The sequence below is a fragment of the Perca fluviatilis genome, chromosome 18 (assembly GCF_010015445.1).
Source record: "Perca fluviatilis chromosome 18, GENO_Pfluv_1.0, whole genome shotgun sequence".
Lineage (NCBI taxonomy): Eukaryota > Metazoa > Chordata > Actinopteri > Perciformes > Percidae > Perca > Perca fluviatilis.
In genome coordinates, this window is record NC_053129.1 from 36,842,784 (window position 1) to 36,868,540 (window position 25,757).

General features: G+C 38.5%; 1 long non-coding RNA gene across 1 annotated transcript; it reads left to right on the forward strand.

Annotated features, from left to right (window-relative positions):
- Positions 1 to 1,106: 1,106 nt before the first annotated feature.
- On the forward strand, positions 1,107 to 23,086 carry LOC120546696. The gene is made up of 3 exons (XR_005636924.1): positions 1,107 to 1,219; positions 8,891 to 8,904; positions 22,840 to 23,086. It is a non-coding gene; the product is annotated as an uncharacterized LOC120546696 (long non-coding RNA).
- Positions 23,087 to 25,757: the final 2,671 nt, after the last annotated feature.

The window sequence follows — 25,757 nt, forward strand, 5'->3', positions numbered from 1 at the left end:
TTCAATGAACACAATAATTAAAAGGGTAAACTTGAGAAGTGACCCGTGGAGTCAAAAAGACTCTGGTCTTTTGAGCCGGAGTAGAATCGGTCGCATCTTTTCTTACACTTCCCGGCGGAGGCTAATGGCAGAAGCGTGGAACAGATCGTGATTCATGCAGGCAGCCCCCCTCCTCCTCACCAGCATGAGTTCCACCAATCAGAGGAATCACTGTGGGATTGTGGCATTGTTCAGGATTGTGGGTAATGAAGTACTTATCCAAGACATCGCGAATAAAAGACATTTCTCTCAAAACAAGGTTGTTGCCCCATGATTTTTGGCGTCTATTTGAGCATATAGAATGGCTGAGTCATGTAGCTGGTTTTAAGTCTACCATTGATGGTTATGATGTATGGCTTATACTCCAAATTGTCAATGGAGAAATTGCATTTTATTTTTACTTCTGGAACCCGCTGTGGGCGGGACTGTTGAGCTCTATTAACACTGAACATATAATGCACATTGTTATTTTAACTACATCTTTGGGAAATTACAGGATTTTAACTTTAAATACATTTCTGTATTTTAACATTTGCAATGTTTGAAATAAATTATCATATTTTGCAATAAGTGTCTGTGTCTGGATTACATATTAATACTTATATAGGATAGAAGTGAAATACATTTTTATAAAATCTAAAATGGTTAGATAATGTAAGTATTATTAAGTTTAACTGTATTATTACCATTAGTAATTATTATTATTATTAATAATAACAAAAATAAATAATGTTAAAGTGATTCTTTGTTTGCTGTTTTGTCTAAAGCTCTTTGTGACTTGTTAAAAGAAACTAGTTTTATTTATTTACTTAATATTAAAAAGAGACACAGGTAAAGGTAAGTTCTGTTTAAATAAACTCATTAACTATCTAATATAATACATATAATATATATTATTAAACAGCATTATATAAAACATGTTTTATTCACCTTATTAATGAGATTAGGAATGTGTTTTTATAAAACTTTGCCTCACCTGTAGATCGCCCCGTCCCCTCTGGGCTTCCGTAGGTCTCCTTTATATAGCCCCGCCCCTCCCTGCTCCGGTAACTTCAGAGCCGCGAATCCTAACGGCCATGCTACCTCGCGGGTCATTTTCCCTCCCGAAATTACCGTTTTTTCGGACCAAACGGAGACGCTGCCCGCTGGACCTGTGGACACAGAAACGGAGACGTTTCAGGTGAGTTTTTTGTGTTTGTGTCGACTTCAAAGGGAGTGTGTTTTCACCGCCGAGTGAACAGGTGATTTCAATCAGCAGTCATTAAGTTAGAGTTCCTCTACAGAAAGGAGAGACTGGTCCTCCTCCATCTTAACTTCACTTAGCCTAATACTTTATTAGGATATATAGGCCTAGTTCAATTTGTTATTCATTATTAAGACTTTATTTTTAATGCAAGGTGTCTGTCTGTCTCTCTCTGTGTGTGTGTGTGTGTGTGTGTTTGATAATTTAAAAATTTGTTGCTGATTGCTGATTGGCTGTTGCTTTTTTTTTTAATTAAATGTAATGATGCAAGGTGTTTCGGTGACTACCCCCTTATAGCCGTTAGAGCCGTTAAAGTGGTTAGTACCAGTAGAGCCCTTAAAGCGGTTGGTTAACGTGTCTCCAGCCAATCCCGAACCGCCTCTCTGCTCCATCGGTAGGCCTACCAGTAGGTCTATCTGCTGTGTTTAACTGTAAGATCATCATGTTAAAAATGACCTTAAAGTTCCAAAAGTTATTTTTTTAAGTTAATTGTCCATCTTAGTAGGCTATTTTGGGTGTCGGTCTGTCTTTGTGTGTGTCTGTCTGTCTGTCTGTCTCTGTCTGTGTGTGTGTGTGTGTGTGTGTGTGTGTGTGTGTGTGATTTAAAAATTTGTATGGCCTTTTCTGATTGTCTGTTGGCTTTTTTTAAATGTAATGAGGCAAGGTATTTCGGTGAGGTGTGTGTAATTTGTTTTTAAATTAGTTTGGCCTATTCTGATTGGCTGTTGCCTTTTTTTAAGGCAAGGCAAGGCAAGGCAGCTTTATTTGTATAGCACATTTCAGCAACAGGGCAATTCAAAGTGCTTTACATAAAACATTAAAGAGCAGTTAAAAACAATTGAAAACAATTTAAAAACATTAATAAACAAATTAAAAACATTAAAAGACAAGAATAAAATTGATAGTGCAGTATAAGAATAAAAGTTACAGTGCAGTATAAGAAATTAAAGTTAATAGATTATTTAAAGAAAAGCAACATCAAAAAGATAGGTCTTTAGCTTAGATTTAAAAGAACTGAGAGTTTGCAGCGACCCCGCCGGGTTTGGGGGGGGTTGTTCCAGATATGTGGAGCATAAAAACTGAACGCTGCTTCCCCTGTTTAGTTCTGACTCTGGGTACAACAAGTAGACCTGTCCCAGACGACCTGAGAGGTCTGGGTGGGTCATAATGTAGTAGCAGATCAGAAATGTATTTTGGCCCTAAACCGTTTAGTGATTTATAAAAAAAAAAAAAAAAAAAAAAATTAGAAAAAAAAAAAAAAAAAAAAAAAAAAGAAGAGGGAAAGGAAACATTTTTTTTTTTTTGTTGTAGGGACGAACAACAAAACCTTCCTTCCAACCCCCCCCTTTCTTTTTTTTTTTTTTTAAAAAAACCAAAAAAACACAACCACAACCAACCACAAAACAAAAAAAAAAAAAAAAAAATTTTCCAGATCCTGCTGAGACATAAGTCCTTTAACCCTTGATATATTTTTTAAGGTGATAATAGGCTGATTTTTTAATTATGTTAATGTGGCTTTTAAAATTCAGGTCTGAGTCCATGACTACACCAAGATTTCTGGCTTTGTCTGTTTTAACATTGTCGTTTGAAGCTGAGCACTGACTTTCAATCGTTCCTCTTTTGCTCCAAAAACAACCACCTCAGTTTTTTCTTCATTTAATTTAAGAAAGTTCTGGCACATCCAGTCATTAATCTGTTCAATGCACATATTTAATTGTTGTATTGGGCTATAGTCTCCGTGGTAAGGTTAAGGTTATGTAAATTTGGGTGTCATCCGCATAACTATGGTAACTTATTTTGTTGTTTTCCATAATCTGAGCCAGTGGAAGCATGTAGATGTTGAACAGAAGAGGCCCCAGAACTGAGCCTTGGGGAACTCTGCACGTCATATTTGTATGCTCAGATGTATAATTACCTACAGACACAAAGTAGTCCCTATTCTTTAAATAGGATTCAAACCACTTTAGTACTGAGCCAGAAAAGACCAACCCAGTTTTCCAATCGGTCAAGCAATATGTCATGGTCTGCCATATCAAATGCAGCACTGAGATCAAGTAATACTAAGACTGAAATTTTGCCACTATCTGTGTTTAAGTGGATGTCATTAAAGACTTTAACAAGAGCCGCTTCAGTGCTGTGGTGTGGTCGAAAACCTGACTGGAAGGCATCAAAACTGTTGTTTAACGATAAGAAAAGGTTGAGTTGTTGACAAACCACTTTTTCTATGATTTTACTAAAAATGGAAGGTTTGATATTGGCCTATAGTTGCTCATTAGTGTCGTGTCTAGATTGTTCTTTTTAGGAGTGGCTTGATGACTGCAGTTTTCAGGGCCTGTGGGAAGATACCTGAGAGCAGAGATGTGTTTACAATCTGTAGAAGATCTGAAGCCAAACAATTCAAAACATTTTTGAAAACACCCCGTTGGTAGAATATCAAGGCAACAGGAGGAGGTTTTCAGATGTTGTATAATGTCCTCCAGGTTTTTAAGGTTGATTGTATGAAATTGTGTCATGTTGGAATTTGTTTTGCATGCACACTGTGACAACACATATCCTGTACTTGATATGGAAGCACTTACTGTTTGTCAAATTTTCTGAATTTTGTCTGTGAAGAAGGAGGCAAAGTCATTGCAAGCCTTGGTAGACAACAGTTCAGATGCTACCGGTACTGGAGGGTTAGTTAATCTATCAACAGTCGCAAACAAAGCACGTGAATTATTATTGTTTCTGGCAATAATGTCAGAGAAGAAGGACCGCTTTGCTTAGTTCCAGATTATAAATGCGAAGTCTCTCTTTATAAGTGTTATAATGGACCCGGAGATCAGATTTTCGCCAACTCGCGTTCAGCTTTTCGACACTCTCTTTTTTCTGTTCTCACAACTATAAAATTTCTCCATGGAGATCTTTTCTTACCAGAGACAGCTTTGATCTTAGTGGGAGCAATAGCATCAATAACATTCGTAATTTTACAGTTGAAATTATCTACAAGCTCAGTGACTGAGGCCCCAGTAAGGGCGGGTGTAGATTTTGGAATTAAAATTTTTTTGAAAAGTTAAATGAATTTTTTATGGGGTTTTTTTCAGTGATATACCGTTTTCTGATTAACTTTGTTTGAACACTTTTTGGCACAGAGATAGTGCCGTTAAAGAAAACACAGGAATGATCAGAGAGAGCAACATCAGTCACCACAACCTTGGGAATGTTCAGACCCTTTGTGATAATCAAGTCCAGAGTGTGCCCCTTATTGTGCGTGGGCTGTGTCACATGCTGAGTCAGTCCATAGCTCTCAAAAACACAACACAGTTCTTTGGTCCCTCTGTCCTGGGGGTTGTCAACATGAATGTTAAAATCACCAGCAATAATTACACGGTCAAAGTTAATACAAATTATAGACAGCAGTTCAGTAAAGTCGTCAAAGAAGGATGCACGGTATTTAGGTGGCCTGTAGATATTTAGAAGTAGAGCTTGAGGGGGGGGGATCTTAGCTGAAGAGCCACATATTCAAAAGAAGCAAAATTGCGTAAGATAATTGCGTACATTGAAATGAGTCATTAAACAAAATGGCGACTCCACCTCCTTTCTTATTCACTCTATTCTCACTCATAAAACTAAAGTTAGGGGGGGCTGACTCAATGAGAACAGCAGCACTGTTATTATGGTCCAACCAGGTTTCAGTTAAAAACATAAAATCAAGATTGTGCTTGATAATAAAATCATTGATTAAAAATGATTTACCCGCCAAAGACCTAACGTTTAGTAGGGCTAGTGTTAGTGCGTTTTCATTTTTTGGGACAGACTGTGGCTGACGAGGAATGGATGTTAAATTTGCAAAGTTTGCAGTTACGTGCTTATTCGCCATTCTTTTTCTATTACCTATCACAACATAAATTGTGGAAGAACCTAATACGCAGGGCCCAGGCTTGTCTTGGAAAGAGTCATGAGTGCTACTAGGCATGCAGCCTGGACCCGGCCCATATCAGTTAACGCTTGCTGCATTTTGCACACAAGCATCCTTATCAGTTTGGGGAGAAGGAGTTAGCTGCCGTCCTTGAGGGCGGAGGTGCCTGGCGTTTTTTACGATGGGGAGAAGGGTAAGGGGGCCGTTTCAGCATTCACCAGCTGCTTCATCTGGTCAGTGAACTCCAACATGGCGATGGGGAAAGAGGGGAGATGCGGGTATCCTTAAAGAGGTCCTCAAAGCTGTCGTGGTTGTCCAAGGGGTTTGAGGAGTGTTGGACGGGTGAGAAGGGGGTGTTTGAGATTTCTCATCTCCGCTCTTTGGTCTCCCATGGTTAAATCTTTGCTCAGGTGGGGGCTGTGGTTGCTCACTGCCGCACTTTGTTGTGTCTTCCTCTTGTTTTGGTTCATCTTGTCTCGTGTCCTTGGCCAAGGGAGCAGATGTGTGGCGCAGAAAGTAAAGTAGGCTAGAGGTGAACAGCTTTACTCCTGACTTGTTAAGGAATAGTCCATCTGCTTTAAAAAGATGTCTGCAGAAAATGTTAAAATTGTCAATGAACTGCAGAGAATGGTTGTTGGTACATGCAGTTGAAAGCCATCTGTTCAGTGCCAACAGTCTGCCGAATCTCTCAGCTCCTCCTCTGACTGGCGGTATAGGGCCACTGATAAACACCTTTGCATTTAGGGAGCTGACTGCGTTCAGCAGATTCATAAAGTCACGATTCAGCACTTCAGACTCTTGCTTTACAACATCATTTGACCCTATATGCAGTATAATGTTCTTCACAGTTGGGTGTGCTGCTATGATATCCTGGATTCTTTGGGCCAAGTCAGACACCATGTCTTTGGGAAACAGGTTTTGGTGTAAACAAAAAAAGTATTTGGGTGCTTTTACTGCTTTTTATTTCTTTCACAGCAGAGTCACCCACAATCAGAGTTTGGGGCCCAGTTGTTAGCTTTCCCTGTAGCTTTTACTTTTAGAATTGCTCTCAGTCCTTACCCTGCTGTGTGACGAGACGCTAATCCAGGTCATGTCCAGGGTCCTGCAGCAGAGGAGCAAATCTGTTCTTCACCTGCACACTCAGTTGTTGGGGAGGCATTTTGTTGCTGATTTTCCCTTTTGCAGCTGTCCACGACTGTGTCCTGCTAAGTACAGGGGTTGAAGAGGCGCTCTGCCTGGGTGGTAATGCAGGCCAGCGGCCCCCCCCCGGGCGGGCCCGGTACCCGCTAGTCGTCCCTCCAGTTTTTCCCCAGGAAAATGATTTACTCTTAGGCTTTGCACCAAAGAGTTCCAGGGAGGACTGCCACTTGTTGATTTATTATCCGTTCCACAGCCCTCTTGTTTCTTTGTGGTCTTGCTGGTGCTAGTTAGCCGGCCGTGTTAGCATGCTTTTGTCCATTGTTTTGGGTCACTGGTAAAGTGGTGTCATTTCCACATGATCTGTTCACTTCCGTATGCTTTTCTAACCGGTAAATTTTGGTTTCCAGAACTGCAATCTTCTGAAGGAGTTTGTAGTAGTCCTCTATGGAGAAGGGTGGCATCTTGCTGCTAATTAGCTTTAGCTACAGTCACTTTAGGACAGGCTTAAGCTATTGGTAGGCCCCGCCACGCAGAAAAATGTTCAAAAATGACAGTAGCCTACTATGTCTACAAAAAATGTATAGTCCAGTGATTTATAAGTATCCAAGAGCCGCTGCTCATAGTTTCTCTCAGAGGAAAAGCAAGATTATCAGCAGAAATATGCAAGCAGAACCAGGAGCAAGCAGTAGAGCGTCTGCACTGTAAGAAGCAGGAAGAAATAATTTGTATTTAAATGTAATGATGCAATGTGTTTCGGTGATGTATGGCGTTAGTGCCTTTTAGACCCTGTTTACACGTACATGGATATTTTTTACAAACAAACATGTGCCTTCGTTAGTTCCCTTCGTTTACACGCAAATGGAGAGTGGAGATTTATGAAATCTTCGTTTGCACGTAAACTGAGACCAACGGAGGTTTAGGCAGCCGAGAGAGAGAGCGAGAGAGGAAGTGATTGGTTGCTGTTGCTATTTTGGGGATTCTGATTGGCTAACGTGGGCTTGAGCTTCTCGTTACACCGCCACCTACAGGTCTCGCTACACCTCCACCTACAAGTCTTGTTAAAAAAACCAACAAAAGGTTCCAATTCAACCTCCAACTAAAAACTCTCTTTACCCCCAACCAAAAATCTCAACCACACAACACACACTTTTCTTCTTACTAAAAATTTCTTTTTACACCACCAACACATTCTTTCTACACCACAAAACAAACATTCTTTTCAACCAACAACATCTCTACACCAAACACACCTCTTTCCAACAACAACTAAAACAAACAACACCAAACCCTACACTCACAACAAACATAAAATCACCTTACAAAACCCAAAAACCTCCACAAAACACCAACAAAACACCATACACAAACCTCACAACATCTCTCTCAAACCACACAAAAACTAACACAATCCCATTCAACACTACTACACAACAATACACCACCCACAAAAAAACAATACTTAAAAACCATAAAACCACAAAAATCATACCAACATAAAAAACAACCTAAAACTAAACTAAACACCACACCAAAACAAACTACACACAAAAAAACCAAAAACACATACAACAAAAAACCACAAAACACACCACAAAACCTATAATCCAAACAACAACAAACCACCATAACCTCAACAAAAAAACAACAACCACAACACCAAAACCCAAACCCCAACAACCCACAAAACCTCCCTCACCTCCAACTAAAAATCCACTTAAACCACAACTAAATCTCGCCTTACACCTCCACCTACAGGCTCGTTATGCACACCTACAGGTGCCGTTACACCTCCACCTACAAGGTTCTCGTTACACCTCCACCTACAGGTCTCGTTATACCGCCACCTACAGGTCTCGTTACACCTCCACCTACAGGTCTCGTTATACCGCCACCTACAGGTCTGGTGTGCTCTTGACGGCATATATACACGGGTATGTGTAAACTAACACTTTTCTGAAAACTGACAGCTGTGCACGATGTTATTTTTTAAAACTGAGAGGTTGGAATGTCCGTTTATGAAAATAGGCGGCCACGTGTAAACGTAGTATTAAATATAATGATGCAAGGTGTGTGTGTGTGTGTGTGTGTGTGTGTGTGTGTGTGTGTGTGTGTGAGAGTGAGTGATATTCTATTTTTATTATTGACATCAGCTGCTCAGTAATGCTGCTCATATTTCTGGTTATTAATGACATCAGCTGCTCAGTAATGCTGCTCATATATCTGGTTATTATTGACATCAGCTGCTCAGTAATGCTGCTCATATTTCTGGTTATTAATGACATCAGCTGCTCAGTAATGCTGCTCATATATCTGGTTATTAATGACATCAGCTGCTCAGTAATGCTGCTCATATTTCTGGTTATTATTGACATCAGCTGCTCAGTAATGCTGCTCATATTTCTGGTTATTAATGACATCCGCTGCTCAGTAATGCTGCTCATATTTCTGGTTATTAATGACATCAGTTGCTCAGTAATGCTGCTCATATTTCTGGTTTTTAATGAAAATGTTTTGTGTGAAACCAAATGTAAACCATATCTGAACATGTCTCATCTTCTTTGTAATTTCAGGTAGATCTACAAAAGTAAGTTTTTTTTATTTTCTTTAAATGTCTGTTTTTTTTCTGAGTTGGCTGCCGTGCTATCTCACTCTGTCCATCTCTCTCTCTCTCTCTCTCTCTATCTATAATCTATCTCTCTATTTATCTCTGTATCTATCTATCATCTCTCCATCTATTTATCTCTCTGTGTATGTAACTATCTAGGCTGCTGTGTGTTACATTAACACATACAGTATTTTGGATGTTACATCTCTACATTGCATACACTCTTTCTACTTCAGACTGACAACTGTTGCTCATTCCAGTAGAATCTGTAGTTCTCTCTCCTCTAAAAACATGATCTCTCTTATTTTATTCTGTGTTGTGTTTTTGGCCTCCGTGCCTTCCTATCTTTGGTTATCTCTCTCATGGCCGCCGTGTCATCATTACTATCATGTATCTGTTCATCAGCTTGGATCAATGTTGGTGCTATGTGTTTTTCAGGTAGATCTACTAAAAGTAAGTGCCATTTTTATTTTAAGAATTTGTTGTTATTGGCCGCCGTGCCCTATCTATCTATCTATCTATCTATCTATCTATCTATCTATCTATCTATCTATCTATCTATCTATCTATCTATCTATCTATCTATCTCTCTCTCTATCTCTCTCTCTCTTATTGGCTGCCGTGCCACAACTATCATGGCCGCCGCGCCACATGTATCACTCTGTCTCTCTCATGGCTGCTTGTTTTATTTTAAATGAAAAGGTTATAATCATTTACTATAAAAAAAAAACCCACATAATTTCTCATAACTACTCTATGTGCTCATCTTCTTTGCATTATTCAAGTTTTACAGCAAATAATTGCTAATATTAGCTAAGGTGCTAAGGCTTATGACTGATGGTAATTTTTGATTTTGTTTAGATGTGCCAAATTTTAATTATATAAGCAGGGCTCCAGACTAACTTTTTTCCTTTGTTTGCACTGGTGCGCATAGCTTTTTTTATTTAGGTGCACCAGCACAAAATTTAGGTGCACCCAAATTTTTCCTTGCGTTGCCGGTTACCTTTTTATCACGCTCCATGTACATTTATATATTACGTAAATTATTTAAAACAAGAATAAGGTGTAGGTAAATACTTTTCTTTATTTGAAGCACAATTATACTGCATATAAAACTTTTTTTTTAATAAAACCTGTTTAAAGTGCTTCACTGAGCTTCCAAACTAAAACATTTAAGCAAAATAAAACATTTCAAAAAATAAAGTGCTATTGTTTAAAAGTGCTTCCCTGAACTGAGACCTAACATTTAATGGCTCAAAGTCTCATAGCGGGTCCCCCCTTGCTGTCGCATGCCCCTCAGATGGCCAACACCTGTAATTTGGCCTTCTTGCCCTTTGGCCTTGGCTAAACCAGCTCGCCACACTCTCCCTTGCATCACAACTTGGCCCCTCCACACTGACTCTTATCAGATCTTACACTGTGTCAGTGTGAGGAGATGCTCTGATATCTGATTTGATTCTCTTCTGTGAAGAGAAGCCTCTCTCACAAACAGCAGATAACACACGGAGGACCAGCAGAATGTGGACAAGGTGCAGTATGTTCTGAAAAACAAAACCATGAATGTACCTGGAATTTGTAGATTGACATTTCACCATGACCCAACTCATCCTGCTGCCTCTTCTGCAGCTTAAGGTCTGCCAGGAACTGGGACAGTCTGCCGCCAGGCTTAGGTCTTGCAGCTATTTCCTCTGTGGTCACCAGCAGATTTCCAAAAGCACAAACTGCCTGTTTAGACATATTAAGCACTTTTACAAATACAGCAGAAGCTAATAACAAATAAGTTAAAATGATATTCATCTCCCTTACCTGAGGTAGGATGGTCTCATTTTTCTGAAGTAGGAGACTAAACTTGGTTATTCCAGCAAAAGAGAAAAAAAGATTTTTTTTTTTACCTGTATCATACAACCACAGCAACTATTCAGATACAACATGGATAAACTAAATTCTGGGAAAGAAATGACTTAGTTAAAGTGGCACTAATTTAATGAATTCTCTGTGAAAATCCACATGTGGAAGCCATCGTGTTCCTTTAACCCCACCAGGGACTAACACATCCACTCCCAGGTCCTCTCCAATGGCCTTCAGCTCCCTCATTGATTTGGGACTAAAATCATAGGTCTTCCACACCAAATGTAGCATATCATACACTTGACGGATCATTGCATTGTCCTTCTGGACCGCCAACATGGCCAATTCCAATCTCTAAAGATACATCTCCATTAATTTAAATATAGATACCTCTAAGAAAATACACAAAAGCATACAATGTGCATTGGGGAGTCAGGTTCAAGTCTTATGCCTATATAGCCTAAGTATGATGAAATCCCCTGCGTCTTTCTGTAAAAGGGTTATAACTCCCCCTTTGCTACCAAGATTAACTGCAGCACCATCAGCCCCCAGAGCAACTGTTTTTTCAAGCCAGTCTCCACACTGATCCCCAAGCGCAGCAAATGCTTTCTTTGTGGCGGCATAGATTCCTAATAATAAACAAAGAAAAATGATAACGCTTTATAATGTCACTACACACAGCAACAACGTCAGTGTCATTTCAACTCCCATGGTGTCAAATTTAACACTTTCCCTGAGTTTATATAATCCTCACCAGTTCAGAGTTAAATTAACACTTTGGATAGTGTTAATATTTTAGACAGTGGTGGCCTAAAGGTTAGAGAAGCGAGCTTGTGACCGGGAGGTCGTCGGTTCAATCCCCAGATCGACAGGATAAAAATCTGGGTGGGGAAAGTGAAAGAGCAGCGCTTGTCCCTCCCTCATTACCACCACTGAGGTGCCCTTGAGCACAGTGGTGGTTTCTCTAGGAGGCCAAAGGAAGCCTGGCCTCCCCATGAAAATATAAAACATAATTTAAAATATAAAATACATTTTATTTTGAAAAAATAAAAACAGCGCCCCTCTGTCACTGTGTGCGTGGTGCAGTCCTGTCTGTGCTCTGTCTAGTGGCCAGTAAAATGCTACGAACGCTCAAAGGAGGCCAGCTTTTCCTGGCCTCCCTTAGAGAAAAAAATTAATATTTTCAGCCAATCAGATTGAGGCTAGGTTTGACCGAGCTCGACATTGAATGGTCAATTTATCATAAATAAAAAAACCAGGGAAGCCAGGTTGAACCTGGCTTCTCACCAATCACATGCCTCAGAGAGATGCGTAACTATGGTAACAGTACGCTACTACACAGCGGTGCCGACTGGCGTCAGCTGAGCTAACAGTCAGTTAACAGCAAGTTTACACAATGGATGGTGATCTTGAGTTTCTTGTTAAAAATGACTTCACTATAACTTGCTTTTGAGCTACAACTGAAGCGAGCGAGGCGCGCCGTGCACCTCTGACGCTCATTCATGAGTGGTGAAGATAGTTGTGGAAACTTTCCCGGCTGCGTTACCCGTGCCTGGTCTGTTCTGTCTTGGATTTTGGACTTTATTCTTGTTTTTGTTTTTTCGCTTGTGGAGCGTGTACCTGTGTTCCAGTTTTATTACCGAAGCCTTAGTACTGTTTTGACACCACAAAGTGCCTTTGTTTTAATAAATAGAGATATTTTGTCTTCATCTTGACAGTATGGGTATGAAATAAATGTATCTTGGTTGAATAGCGATAACGGTCTATTATTTCCCGGTGTTTCGGGATCAGTAGCCCATGGCAGACTAATTACCGCTACGTAAATAAAAAGGGAATGATATGTGAGCGGTTTCTTGGTTTCTTTGACGTTAGCCTTGAACGAGATGCTGAAGCCATAACTGCTGTGGTGATGCGGGCACTTGCCAACTACAATCCTGAAACAAAGCTCATTTGTCAGACATACGATGGAGCAAGTATACATACTAAGCTCACTGACTTCCTCAGTCAAATTTGCCACGCACCGCCACTGCTTGAGCAAGGCCCTTAACCCCAACCTAACCCTAACCCTATTAACTCCAAATCGTGTTACTCCCTTACTCTTAAAAGTGTTAAGAGTAAGGTTATTTTATGACACTTTAAAGTGTATTCATGACAGTTGTGTTACATTCAATGTTCTGAACATGCTTTTTCACTACAGGAAAAAACAAACAAGATTAATTCATCTTTTTTAATAATGACAAATATCCAAGCACCATACAACTGAACTCTATGCACATTTACAGAGAACATAACAGTACAATGTAAAGGTTAGGGATAGGGATGTTTATGAGTGAGGAATCTCTCTGGAGATAACTCATTAGCATATTTGATTGATTGATTTATTAGACAGTAACAGAAATAAATGCATAACAAAAATGCCAACACAGTGACATTGTACATTTATCAGAACTGTCGAGGATAACACAAGAAAGTTACAAACTTATTTCCATTGTGGTCCTCGTATTTCCATTGTGGTCCTCGTTATTGTGCTGCGATTGGTTGGAAGAAAGGCAAGGTTTTATAAATACAGCTCTCTGCCTTGCAGCATTAACTGGAGGACTGCTGTCGGTCACGTTCATTCTCAGCATTGACAAGGTAATCTTGCTTGATTTTTTGTTTTTTTTTTTAAATGTTTGACTAAAAAATAACTTAGCAATTTATATGATGGCACAAAGCTTTTTCCATTGAGGCTAAAAACACTTGAGACGGAAAAGATGAATTAAAAATGCAATGTGTAACACCACCACAAATGCATCTTGTATGTATTTTTAATCACAGCAGTTTCTGAGATGCATCCTTTTCTTCCCCAGAATTACAGTTTACACTCTAGGGCGTTTCAAAGGATGTTTTCTTCACACTTTTTAAATGACACAGAGGAATCTATTGAAAGTACTTTTTAAGTTCACAAAATAACCCGCTTACAGAAAAAAAAAAATCAGACACTCGCTACACTTTGATTTCATTTGCAGACGGGCTTATTGTTATGTGTAGGGAGACAAAACTCAAAGCTATAACCATGAATAAATACGATACTACATATCTTCATACACATCATACAGATCTTTCATCTGTCCGTCACAGGCAAATACAGGAAACCGACATGGACGGGGAGCAGGAAGACAACCTCTCAGAGCTCTCGGAAGGTTCCAGCCTGGACATCTACGCTCACTTGGACAAAATTGCAAATTTTCAACGGCAAATCGAAACAGATATGCAGCGGTTGAAAAAAGACATTGGTGAATATGTGGACAGTCGGCTGACGTCCAGGTGCACAGACATGGAGAGGCATCTGTGCGATAGCCTGGCCGGCGCAGACAACATCATCGCCAGAAGTCTCAGAGAGTTTGAGGCCAAACACTTGGCAGCGCACAACATACTTTGAGCCAAAGTGGCTGGTCTCTTGCATGATGAGAGTGCAGCAAAGGCAGAGAGCCCCTCGCTTCTGCAGCAGAAAGGCACGTAGCAGCATCTAACACTGGTGCATTTACAGAAACGTTGGTTAATGTGCATTGTCCTAATCAAAATGAATACGTCTTAAATCTTTACATTGTGCACTCTAGAGTGCCTGGATGTTTTTTTTTGACAGGGTGCGTTTGAAAGTCTCACAAGTCCCTTTCTATTTTGCCACACACAGGAGACCCTTCACAAGGCGAATTGTCGGCAGGGGAATATCTGGAGCAATCAAATGTTCCCTCGCCCAATCTGCCGTTGCACCCACATTCTCCACGACCAGGGTTCTCCCCAGTGAGCGGCAGTCCCGAAGATGCATCGGCGCCTCCTCCCACGGCAGCCCCCGTGCCGCAAAGTCCCGCTCTACTGCTGGGAGACCTGCCAGATGATGTGGCATTTCTGCTGAAACCAGTTTTTGTCCAGGAGGCACTCGGCACAGGAAACTATCAGTTCTCCAAAACGCCTTCTTGTAGAAGATGGAAGATCTCAGCATAACAGGTGATCTACTTTAGACACTCCTGTCAGCTCCAGACAGCATGATTTGTCATCCACAAGACATTTCAACACTTTATTAATGTTTAGATACCAAGTACCTGATGGTGAATGCGGCTGCCATCAAACAGCAAGGAGAGGAGCTCAAGATGTTGCTGCCTGGTTGGGCATGCATGCATGTATGCATGTAGCTTGTAAACAAAAACAAATAAATAGTAATTCTACAAAACAAGCTTCAGTCAATATTGAATATTTCAGCAGAAAGTAATTTGTTTTTACAGTAAAACAATTACAACATTTATATTCAAATTAGGCGTTAATAATTTGCTAAGAACAGAAAGATATCACCACAAAGTTTAAACACTTTGTGGTGAAATCTAATCATGAGCCTATCACAAATTCAAGCTTAGACCCAAATGCAGCAATGCGAGGAGAGTGTGGCAGTATGAAATAATAGAAATGTAATAGGAACACAAAAAGACTTACAACATAGGCAGAACAGCTGAGAAAATCCAAAAACACAGGTACACAGAGGAGGTGAGGAAAATCAAAAACACAGGAAGCCAGAAATAATGAGTAAAAATACAGGAGCAAAAAACACAAGTGACTATCCACCAACAACAGCCACATAAAAGGCAGGGACTAAATACACAAGTAAACTAGGGATAACAAGGGGCAGGTGACACAAGGGCTGGTGAACAGATGAAAGACATCAGACAATTACAAAGGTGGGAAAACCAAAAGACAGGAAGTAAAACAAAACACAAAAGGGAAAAGAAAAACTGAAAAATAAAACAGGAAATGGGAAAAGCCAACAGAAAACATGAAACCAACTAAATAAAGAAACTTGACCGGGATTAGACATACCAACTGCCAAAGAATGTGAACATGAAGTGGAGAAAATATATATGTATGTAACAACTCTCTCTCTCTCTCTATAAATAAATAAATAAATAAATAAATAAAGAGTGGCAAGAAAACTTTATTTTTTTTCTTCTTAAAACACAGTTTCAACTGAAAAGGGTCTTGTTTCGACCAGGTTATGAGGGATGGTTGCTTGGAACTCACCTCCAGCAGAAATTGCCAAAGCGCATAATAAATCAAGCTTTAAAAAACATGTAAATGATCATCTTAGGGCTCTAAGATTGTAACCATATTTAGTACTAAAAAAAAATATTCAGGTTATCAAAGACAAAATCGTAATCTTTGCACGGCCTCTGCTGCTGTTGTGTGTGTGTCTCTCTCTGTGTGTGTGTGTGTGTGTATATGCATGTGTTTGTCAGACCTGCCAACCTGTAGGCATTTTGCGTACACTGATAAAAATATAGAGCCTGATCTACTTAACCCTTGTGTTGTCCTTCGGGTCCCAGTGACCCGAAGGACAACACAAGGATTATGTACTTCCGTTTACTTTGTTGAGAATTGCTCTCTAAAACCGGTTTCTTTTAAAGTAAGTAAGTAAAGTTTATTTCTAGAACACATTTAAACACAGTCTAAGCTGACCAAAATGCTGTACAAACAAGAACTAAGGTGCTGTATTAACCCTTGTTTAGAGAGCAATTCTCAACAAAGTACGGAAGTACATAATCCTTGTGTTGTCCTTTGGGTCACTGGGACCCGAAGGACAACACAAGGGTTAAAAAAGGTAAGGCAACTTTTTGCATCAGATTATTATGTTAATAAAGCAAGGCTAGTCTTTGTATAGGCTACTTAATTTCTTGTGTATAAGAAATGAGTTTTGGAAGTAAAGTCAACATTAATTTATCAAGTAATGTGAACTTGCTTTTTCAAGTAAAGTCAACTTAGTTTTGCAAATGACTGAACTTGCAAAGTTAAGTAGACTTTACTTAATATATTAAGTTGACTTACTAAATAAAGTGACTTTTACTTCAAAAACTAATTACTTATATTCAAGAAATTAAGTAGCCTATACAAAGACTAGCCTTGCTTTATCTACATCATAATCTGATGCAGAAAGTTGCCTTACCATTTTTAAGTAGATCAGGCACAACATTTTGTATCATGCTTGGTCTACTTAAAAAGTCAAGTATGTGTCATCTATGTGTTAGAAATGACAGTCCTCTTATCACATGTCAAGATATGCTGCCATGGAGTCAAGTGTTGACCATACTGATAAAAAGACAGGAGCTGCAACGATTAGTTGATTGATCAATTAGTTGCTGACAACTAAATTAATCATCAACAATTAGGATACATTGTCAAGAAGAGAAATCCCAGATTCTCTCATGTGAATGTTTTAAATTGTGAACTGCTGATCAGGACAAAACAAGACATTTTAGGTTGCGTCTTGGGCTTTGGGAAAGAGTAATATCTTTCTTAGATGTTAGAACACCATAACAACATAAAATCCTAGCTTTTACATGGCTACATTCAAATCCACAGCTACATTCAGATGACCCAAACATTCAAAAACACCAAAATCCAGCAGCTTTCAAAATTTTAAACTGTAGTGAAGAAATGTCCAGTTCTACATGGTTTCTCTGCCTCTTGAAAAACTGCTCGAAAAATAGAGTTCAGGTTACTTTAAATGCTTTACTCGAGCTGGAGCTGAATTATGTGTGCCATTTAAAGTGCAAAGAACAGATACAATTCATAATAAAGATACAGTTGTGCTCATAAGTTTATGAACCCATGCTAAAGTTGACTTTGAAGATACCCTTCACTATACCTAGAGATTGGCATGGTTTTATTTCAGTTAGCCTAATAGCTGGTTTGATTTGCATTGAGAGATGATTTTATGGAAAGTACCCCATGCCAATCTCTAGGTATGGTGAAGGGTATGTGATGATGTGGGGCTATTTTAATTCCAGAGGCCAAGGGAACTTAATCAGGATGCATAGTTTCCTTGATCCATGAAATAACTGGCCTTTAAAAATAAAAATCTGCCTGCCTCTATGGGAATTTAACATAGGGATACCCTCTGTATTTTAAGGAACAACATTTATTTAATTACATTAAGATGTTATTCATTCAAAGAAAATTGGTGTCCTTAAAGGTTGAATTTCCCCTCATTTTTTTAAATTAAGGCATTAAGATCAATTTCCAAAAGATTATTTTTTATGCCTCTTTTAGTCAATTTAAGCATGGGTTCATAAACTTATGAGCACCACTGTAACATAATAATCTATCAAATAAATTATTTCCCAACATCATAGAAAAAAATGAACAGTGTAACCTGAGAGAGTGCATTGGGAGAACCTCAGAAGAACTGTGTAAAACTCTGTAAAACTTGATAAGAGTGAGCTTACTCAAATCCTACACCTTCAACACCATCTGTATAGCTTTTAAGCATGCAAACAGACCTTGAGATCATGGACTTTGGAGGACATTTTTTTGTTCGCATCCTCCAACTCTAGGAAGATCTTCTGAAAGACCTCAAATGTGTATTTCAGTTTATTAGGGTACCTTAGTTCCAAGGCATAGATAAGGGCCATCAGATAGGTGCAAGCAACAGCTATTCCAGCTTGCTTGGGGAGACCATCCCTGGCTTTGCTGACAACAAAGATGCTGAGGACAAAAGTAGTAAGAGCTTCTTGGACGGCTGTAGCATAGTCGTCATTGAAAACCTGTGAAATACACCAGATAGAATAAAATATTTATTGTATAGTAATGTGAAGGATGCATAACTCTTTGTTCCCTCTCCAAACAGAAGGTCAGATTGTTATGTGGTACTTTTGAGTAGTATTATAGCTTAGCAAGGGTGTCTACAGGTATCACATAGTTCAATTAAATGCCATTTAAGGCTATTTTAAGTCAATTTAAGACCTATTGTTGGAGAAATAATCTTTCGCTCATTCAATTATGCAATGCAGCTTTATATGAAGAGTATCATATATTTGGTGCGGTTAGCTACATAATTATATAAATGGTTATACATCTGTCATTACTTTCTTGTTCTTTCACTACAGAATTTTAAATGATCATATAGCAAAGCTAAATCATATTCCAATCTTCTAATTTCCATAAAAATAATCAAATCCAATTGTAAGCATAAGTTATCAGCAAACCTTAGGATATTCTTGTACATGTCTCTAGATATCTGTGATGATTTTCCATGTTTTACTGCAGCATTTTTAATAATGAAATACTAAAATATTATGAGTACCATAATGGAAATAAGTCCTGGACCTTTTTATCCTTGATTGCACTTAGTGTCCTTCATGTGCAAGGCATTTTGATCCAATTAAATGAATCAAATCAAATCCCATTTCTACATAGGCACATTATTTAAAATCTCCTAATATCTTGTTAAATTATCAGCAAACACCTAATTTTGCACAAACTTGTCTCATATTGACAGGGCTTTGAATCAGAGCTACAGCATAGTATTATTTTCTTTACCTGGTAGTCCCTACGCTCCAGTGTTTTCACCAAGGTAGGGTGTGAGGCCTCTGATCACAACTTCTCTCAATGTTGCTGTCCTACAAAAATATGAAATTAGATTACTAATTAAATGAGAAATATGAGATTAATATAAAACATGAGATTACAGACGTCAGAAAGCAACTACATAAAACTAACTACTACTACATTGTTGTAAATACATGCCTCATTTAACATGTCAAGGGTCATCAAGTTTCTTCCCAATGGCTCCAACCTTCCTCCTGTACAGGCTCAACAGCTTGGATGTGTATTGGTCCAACTTGCCCAGGAATGTGGACTGCAGTGGCATCAGTGTGACCCTGCAGAATTCCTCCTCGATCTAACAGAGACCAAGAGATGTAGACAAGACATTGAGATGTAGAAACATAATGAGACAGACACACATGGGCAAGAGAAACAGAATAAGAATAATCCAAAGACTACACTGAAATTTCAGTTTACAAGAAAATACAGTATTACAATTACAGACAATATTTTCTTCCACAGGTAATCAGGTATGAATAACTTTTCATTCAGATAAATATATTGTAAGAGATTAAACAAACTTGTAGAGTCACCTGGTAAGGATACCTTCATCCAGTGTGATTGTAGAGACAGCTCGTAAATATACATCATAGTTACTAACCACTGCAATTAACAAAAACTACACTATAATTTAAAAAGTCCAAAATAAAATGCATGTAAAATAGTAATTCAAGTATTCAGATTTGCATTGACCTAAACTTCTTTATTTTACGTCTTCCACATTTATCATTTATCTGATGTTAATTTTATTTCTTTGCAGATTATTTCTGTTTTTGGATGCATTCACATCTTTTCTGAAGCACATTGTACATTTATTCTGCTGTTAGAATAAATTAGTCTGCTGTTTGCAGAACTGGTTGCAGAAAGACATTGCCTCTCATAGACTTGCATGTAAATTTCTTTCCTTATCTCATTAAACAACTTCAGGAAATTTCTATAAACATTAGTGAGTAATTTATACATTATGGGTGACATTCTGCATAATACCTCCAAAACCATTATGATCTGACGAGCTTTTGAGATTTTAACATCTCAAAAGTTGCACTGAATATTTTTCCTACTTGTAGCTTCTCAAACTAGCTGTTGCTGTGGTAGGCTACTTCCAAGTCCAACAAACATATTAACAGCCGTATTAGATAAGACATAAAAACAGGATATTAATGTTTTGTTTTAATTGTTTGCTGTCTCAATAACCGCAAATGGCTAGCTGACGTGAGTTAGATGATAACGATAAGCTAACTTGTCTAGCCTGTTTAGCTACATGGTTTGTTTGCCATCAAACAGACATGTTATTTTTTACATAATTTTAAATAAATCCAGGTTACACATACAACACAAGTTCATGTGTAGGGACCATAGTAATACTTCAAGCAACGTGTCATGTTGTGTCGAGCCTTCTTAATATTTTAAAAATAACGATTTTGACATGTATTAGCAGCAAGTTGGCTAGCTGCTAATACACTAGCAGGCCTTGAGGAAAGCCAATTGCTAATCTTCAAATTAAACAAAAAGAAGATGACAGTAGACCTGATATAGATATCAGGCCTACTGTCAATGGTTAGATTAGAATCTAACCAGGTACTTGGCAAAACTTTATTCTTACCTTAACGTTCAGCCGACTCAACCATAAACTCTGCCTCTGGAAATGTGGTCTGCTGTTTATTTTCAATCAGGAGGGAATGGGTGTGCGTGCCAGTTCACGCTTTTAAGGAACAGCGTAAATGAAAAGCTTATTGTTTTTTGAGGGTTTGTACTTGAGAAGATCGACTGGGATAACTAAGTAATGAATGTACATGAAAGAAAACACAATTTTATTGTATTTTGAACAAATCCAGATGAATTTCAAACGATACATTTTCATGTAAAGATACAAACAGACTTTTATTGTTAATTTCACAGATTTAATTTACGTTATATCTACAAATGCTCAGAATCACTTTTTTCAGTGTAGTAGATACGCATTTTGACATCAAAATACGGTGATACGATTTGTCACTTTAAACTACGTGAAAATCAGGTGACTGCTTTGAGTTGACTCGTTGACGTGCAGTAACCGTCTGTCTGACACTTAATGGTAGTAGGCAGCTAAAACTTATGGCTAAAACAGCGTAGCAGCCACGAGCATGCTGGAAAAAAAAAACTAAAGAAGAGTTCGACCAATCACACAGTCGGGTCCCTTCCTCTAAAGTCAAGCTGGGATATCTGCTACTGATAGTGTTATTAATTCCTCCCTCATTCCCGTTTAGTTTGGTGGGTTTCCCCCATATATCTATGGGTTTCCCCAAGGGAGGACGGGGCTTGCAAAGGTAAACTGATTTGATGTAGAAAGGTGAAATTGTGAAATGAATTAATTTACGTAGCCTACCTGTCAACTTTGGAGAAATATTATTTATTTATATTATTAATAAAGCCTTGCATTTATAAAGTCTTGGATTTTGTTACAAAGGTCTTATATTGTTTTGCCTTTCCTATGATTAAGTTCATACCGTAACAAAATTAACTGTTACTAAAGTAGGCTAATTAAAAACTGACCGGAGCCCATCGCTGGACGCACCGGAGGACCGAGACACAAAGTAAACAATCCTCTCTGACCGGTACCGGGGTGTTAGCGGTTAAACTGAGCGGAGGATGTGCGGAATGTGTCGGTGTCTGTCGGACCTTGGCTGGCCGCTCGGCGCCTTCACACGAAGCTCAAGCTAACAGGCTAACGGCTTATTAGCTTGCAAAACACAGAGCGGTAACATCTGCAAAGAGCGCATTAATCTGACCGGTGTGTGTAACAAACTAACATCTGTTGATCTGTGCAGGACTTCACTGTGAGCGGACTGTTTAGAGACGATGTGACCGGCAGGTAACGTTAGCAGTTAGCTGCTACTGTAGCAGAGCTGCAAGGAAACGCTGAACTGAGCTGTGTGTTTCCAGTGTTAAACACTGCTGCAGGTGTTCATGCACGACTGTTGGTGGTGATCTCCAGAGGTGGAAGACTTACTCAGATTATGTGTTGCAGTAGAAAAAACAGTGTTGTAGAGTTACAAATTACTTGTCAGTTACACGTCCTGCATTCAACATCTTCCCTAGGTAATAGTACAATAGTATTATCAAAATATACTTAAAGTACCAAAAGTAAAAGTGCTCATTATGCAGTGTAATATATTTAATTTTATTGGATTATATTATGATCCAATTAATTGTATTAAATATGACCGATAATTTAAATAAAATGTTTTATTTAATTCAAGTAGCCTACTTGAACATAATTATTTTCTAGGGTTTAAAATGTTTACAGATTTGACATTTAATGGCATATTTATTCAACGTGTGTGCCGCCGTGTTCATGAACCAGAACTTCGACAATAAATCAGTAAGTTGCTACTCAAAACAATTTTTCAAGGTTGGCAGGTTTGTGTGTGTGTCTCTGTCGGTCTGTTTAATTAGCTGTTGGATGCTGTTCCGCTCGCAGGGTATATGCTACATTTGGAAAAGAATCCAACAGCTAGATTCAAAGTGTCAATTTGTTTAACAATGTGCTAAATAAATAACTTATATATGAATTCTATTGTTGATCACATTTATTTGTGAGACAATTAATTGTGAAGCACTACTGTTTCCTCAAGGCAATTTATGACAAATGTCTGAATCTTGTGTTGTCTGTCACAGGAACACAGAGGACACGGAGCCAGGAGACAACCTCTCCGAAGGGTCCAGTCTGAACAGCGCAGAGCGTCTGGATTTGCAGCAGCTTACAAAGCCATCGGACATATTTCAGGATTTTACTCGTCATTGATACCTCAAAAACTCGTGCCTCAGTAAAGCAGAAAACTCGATCAAACAACTGTACTGCCTGATTGTTTACTGTAGTGTTATGCTGTTTTTTATGTGCATCTCCTTAAATTGTCATTCATGCATAAAAACAGGGCTCTTTGCATATCCATATTTAGATGTCTAGCCAAGCATTTACCAATATAATAGATCAAATTACAATATCATAATTAGTGATCAGTATGTATTTAAGTTAATAAACAGCACATACAGGAAAACTTACAAAAATTAGCTAAGTCCGAAAAAAAGCAGTCGATAATACGATGCATCAAGACAGACTTGGTTATGGTCAGCGTTAAGGTTAGGGGCCTTGAACAATTCCATCATATCACGTTAGGACCCAGTACATTATAGCTGGAGAGAAATGCAGTTGGGGGCCAAAGGACAGAAAGAAATGAATTCAAAGATAATGTGTTTTTAAATACAGAGGAATGCAATTATGACGCCTGCTCAGCCATTACCAAATCACTTTTTTTAATTTAACAATTCATAACCTGGTTGACACAAGACCCTTCTCAGTTTGCCACTTTCTACTTACATTCCACTACATGTCCGAGGTTAATATTGTACTTTAATTATAGTACTTTTAATACTTTAAGTACATTTACTTAATGATACACTTTTTGCTGAAGTTGTAGTAAAAGTACTTTTACATAAGTAAAGGATCTGAAGATCAGTAGCTTTTATTGTCATTCAACTGTACACACAGAGTGTACATGCTAAGGAAATGTCATTCTACTGTCTCAAGAATACTGCAAATTTTAAAAATACATCTTTACAAAGCTGGTGCAAATTGTGGTGTACGGAAGTTGATGAGTATGCTAAAGCAATAAGGTAATAATAGCAATAAACCTGAATAGACAGTCAACTGCAAAGTGTGGTCTAGTTAGTAATAATATAATACAAAGAATATGAAAAGACTATATATTAGTCTATATAAAGGCTGAAATGGGGTGAAAGGTCAGGATACAGTACAAGTAGTGGTCTAGTTAGTGATGCAATAAAGCAGCAAACAAGAGTAAACAATCTATATAGAGGCTGAAAATATTAAAGAGTGAATATAAAGTTAGTTCAAATAACGGACTAGGAAGAGATATAAAAACAGTGCAGGTGAAAATGTGCATAGGGGCAAGACAGAGATAATTAAAAATGAAAAACTTTTATAAAATCAGTAAAATTTCAGCAAAGTCGCAGTCAATGTTATAAGCGTTCTCCCCATGTGCCCTGTGGTGCATGGGGTTGACCTGGGTTGGGTGAACAGATGGATCAATTTCCTCATGAAGACACTCTGCAGGGGGTGGATGAAGTGAATAGTGCTTGTCAAGACCTTCTGTGGTGTTATATTCATAAACGTCATCCACCATTGTGGTTCTATGGAAAATATAACTTGGTATTAAAAGGGGAAGCAGGGATGGCAGTTAGGTATGAAATATAAGTGAACAAAGTGAAGCATTCATGACTTAAGATTCAACCTGGCATGCCAGTTCATTTCCACAAGACAAAAAGGAATAGAAATGCAAAGAAGGACTGGTACCCACTGAAATATTGGACATGTGGTCTGCGTCGGACTGGCGCGGTTCCCCTCTGCAGGCTGTGGACACACAAAATGTCAACAGGGTTTAGGGATAGAATTGGATATCGGTAGGGGTACCGATGAGGTTGCGAGTGGCAATAGCCAATTTGCACACATTATACATATGTTTCGACTTTGTATATATAACCCTCTGAGCACACATGCACTTCCGCGGCAGTGCAACATTTTTGAGCATGTTTTTTAGCATGGTCTGAAAAAGGACATGCTGACGAACACGGGAATGTGTAATACTTTGCATTTTTAATGTTTAATGGCTGAGATATGGGCAATTATGTCAACAATTGGCAAAACACAAAGCATCATGGGATACGGTTGACGTTTAGGGGTCAGTGGGGTTAGGATTAAAATTTTGAATTCCGACACTGAAAGCGTCAGAATTTATTTACTAACCATTTTTTTCTGCAGGGTTGAGCAACCTCACTTCTCATTCAGGCCTCCCAGAATTAAAGTACCCAGTCTGGCAATCCAGGTTTTTTCTGCTTTTCTCCTTTGAGCTGTGGACCAATGAGGGTTAGATTCAAGAACAGTGGCTGTTAGATTAGTCCAACCATGTTCAATAAAATGTTTGACCAGAGGGATATGTATGTTCTTTCCTTTACTGATATTATACCTGTGTTGTGTGAACCTCATGAAAATTGTGTTCCCCGTTTCGCCTACATATTGAAGCTGACATTGTAAACACCTTATCAAATAAACGCAATTCTGACTGTGCTTGTGTGTCTTTTTGGGTGAGAAAAACCTCTTTAGTACTCTGGTTCTGTACCCATTTATGACTTTAAAAAAAAAAATCTGTTTGTGCTCTGCTTTTAGGTTCCTTTTAGTGTTTGTAATTTGGCTCTAACAAATATATCTCAAATTCCTGTTTTTTTCTGTAGGCAGCAATGATCCTGTGGTCCTTTAGAAATAAAGTATTTCCACCTGATCTATAAAAAATATTTTTAACCACCCTCAATTGAATATTTGCCCTGGAATAAGTAGTAATTATAGGGAGGATTGGATCTAAACATATGGGCTTAACTTCCCTGAATGTCCTGATAATTTGGCGAAGCATGGAACATTTGTACCCCCTACTGGTCAAACTGGAGAACAAAATCTTCACTGCATGTAAAAAGTCTTGATTTCTGGTGCAAATCCTACTGAATCTAAGAAGTTGTGATTTGAC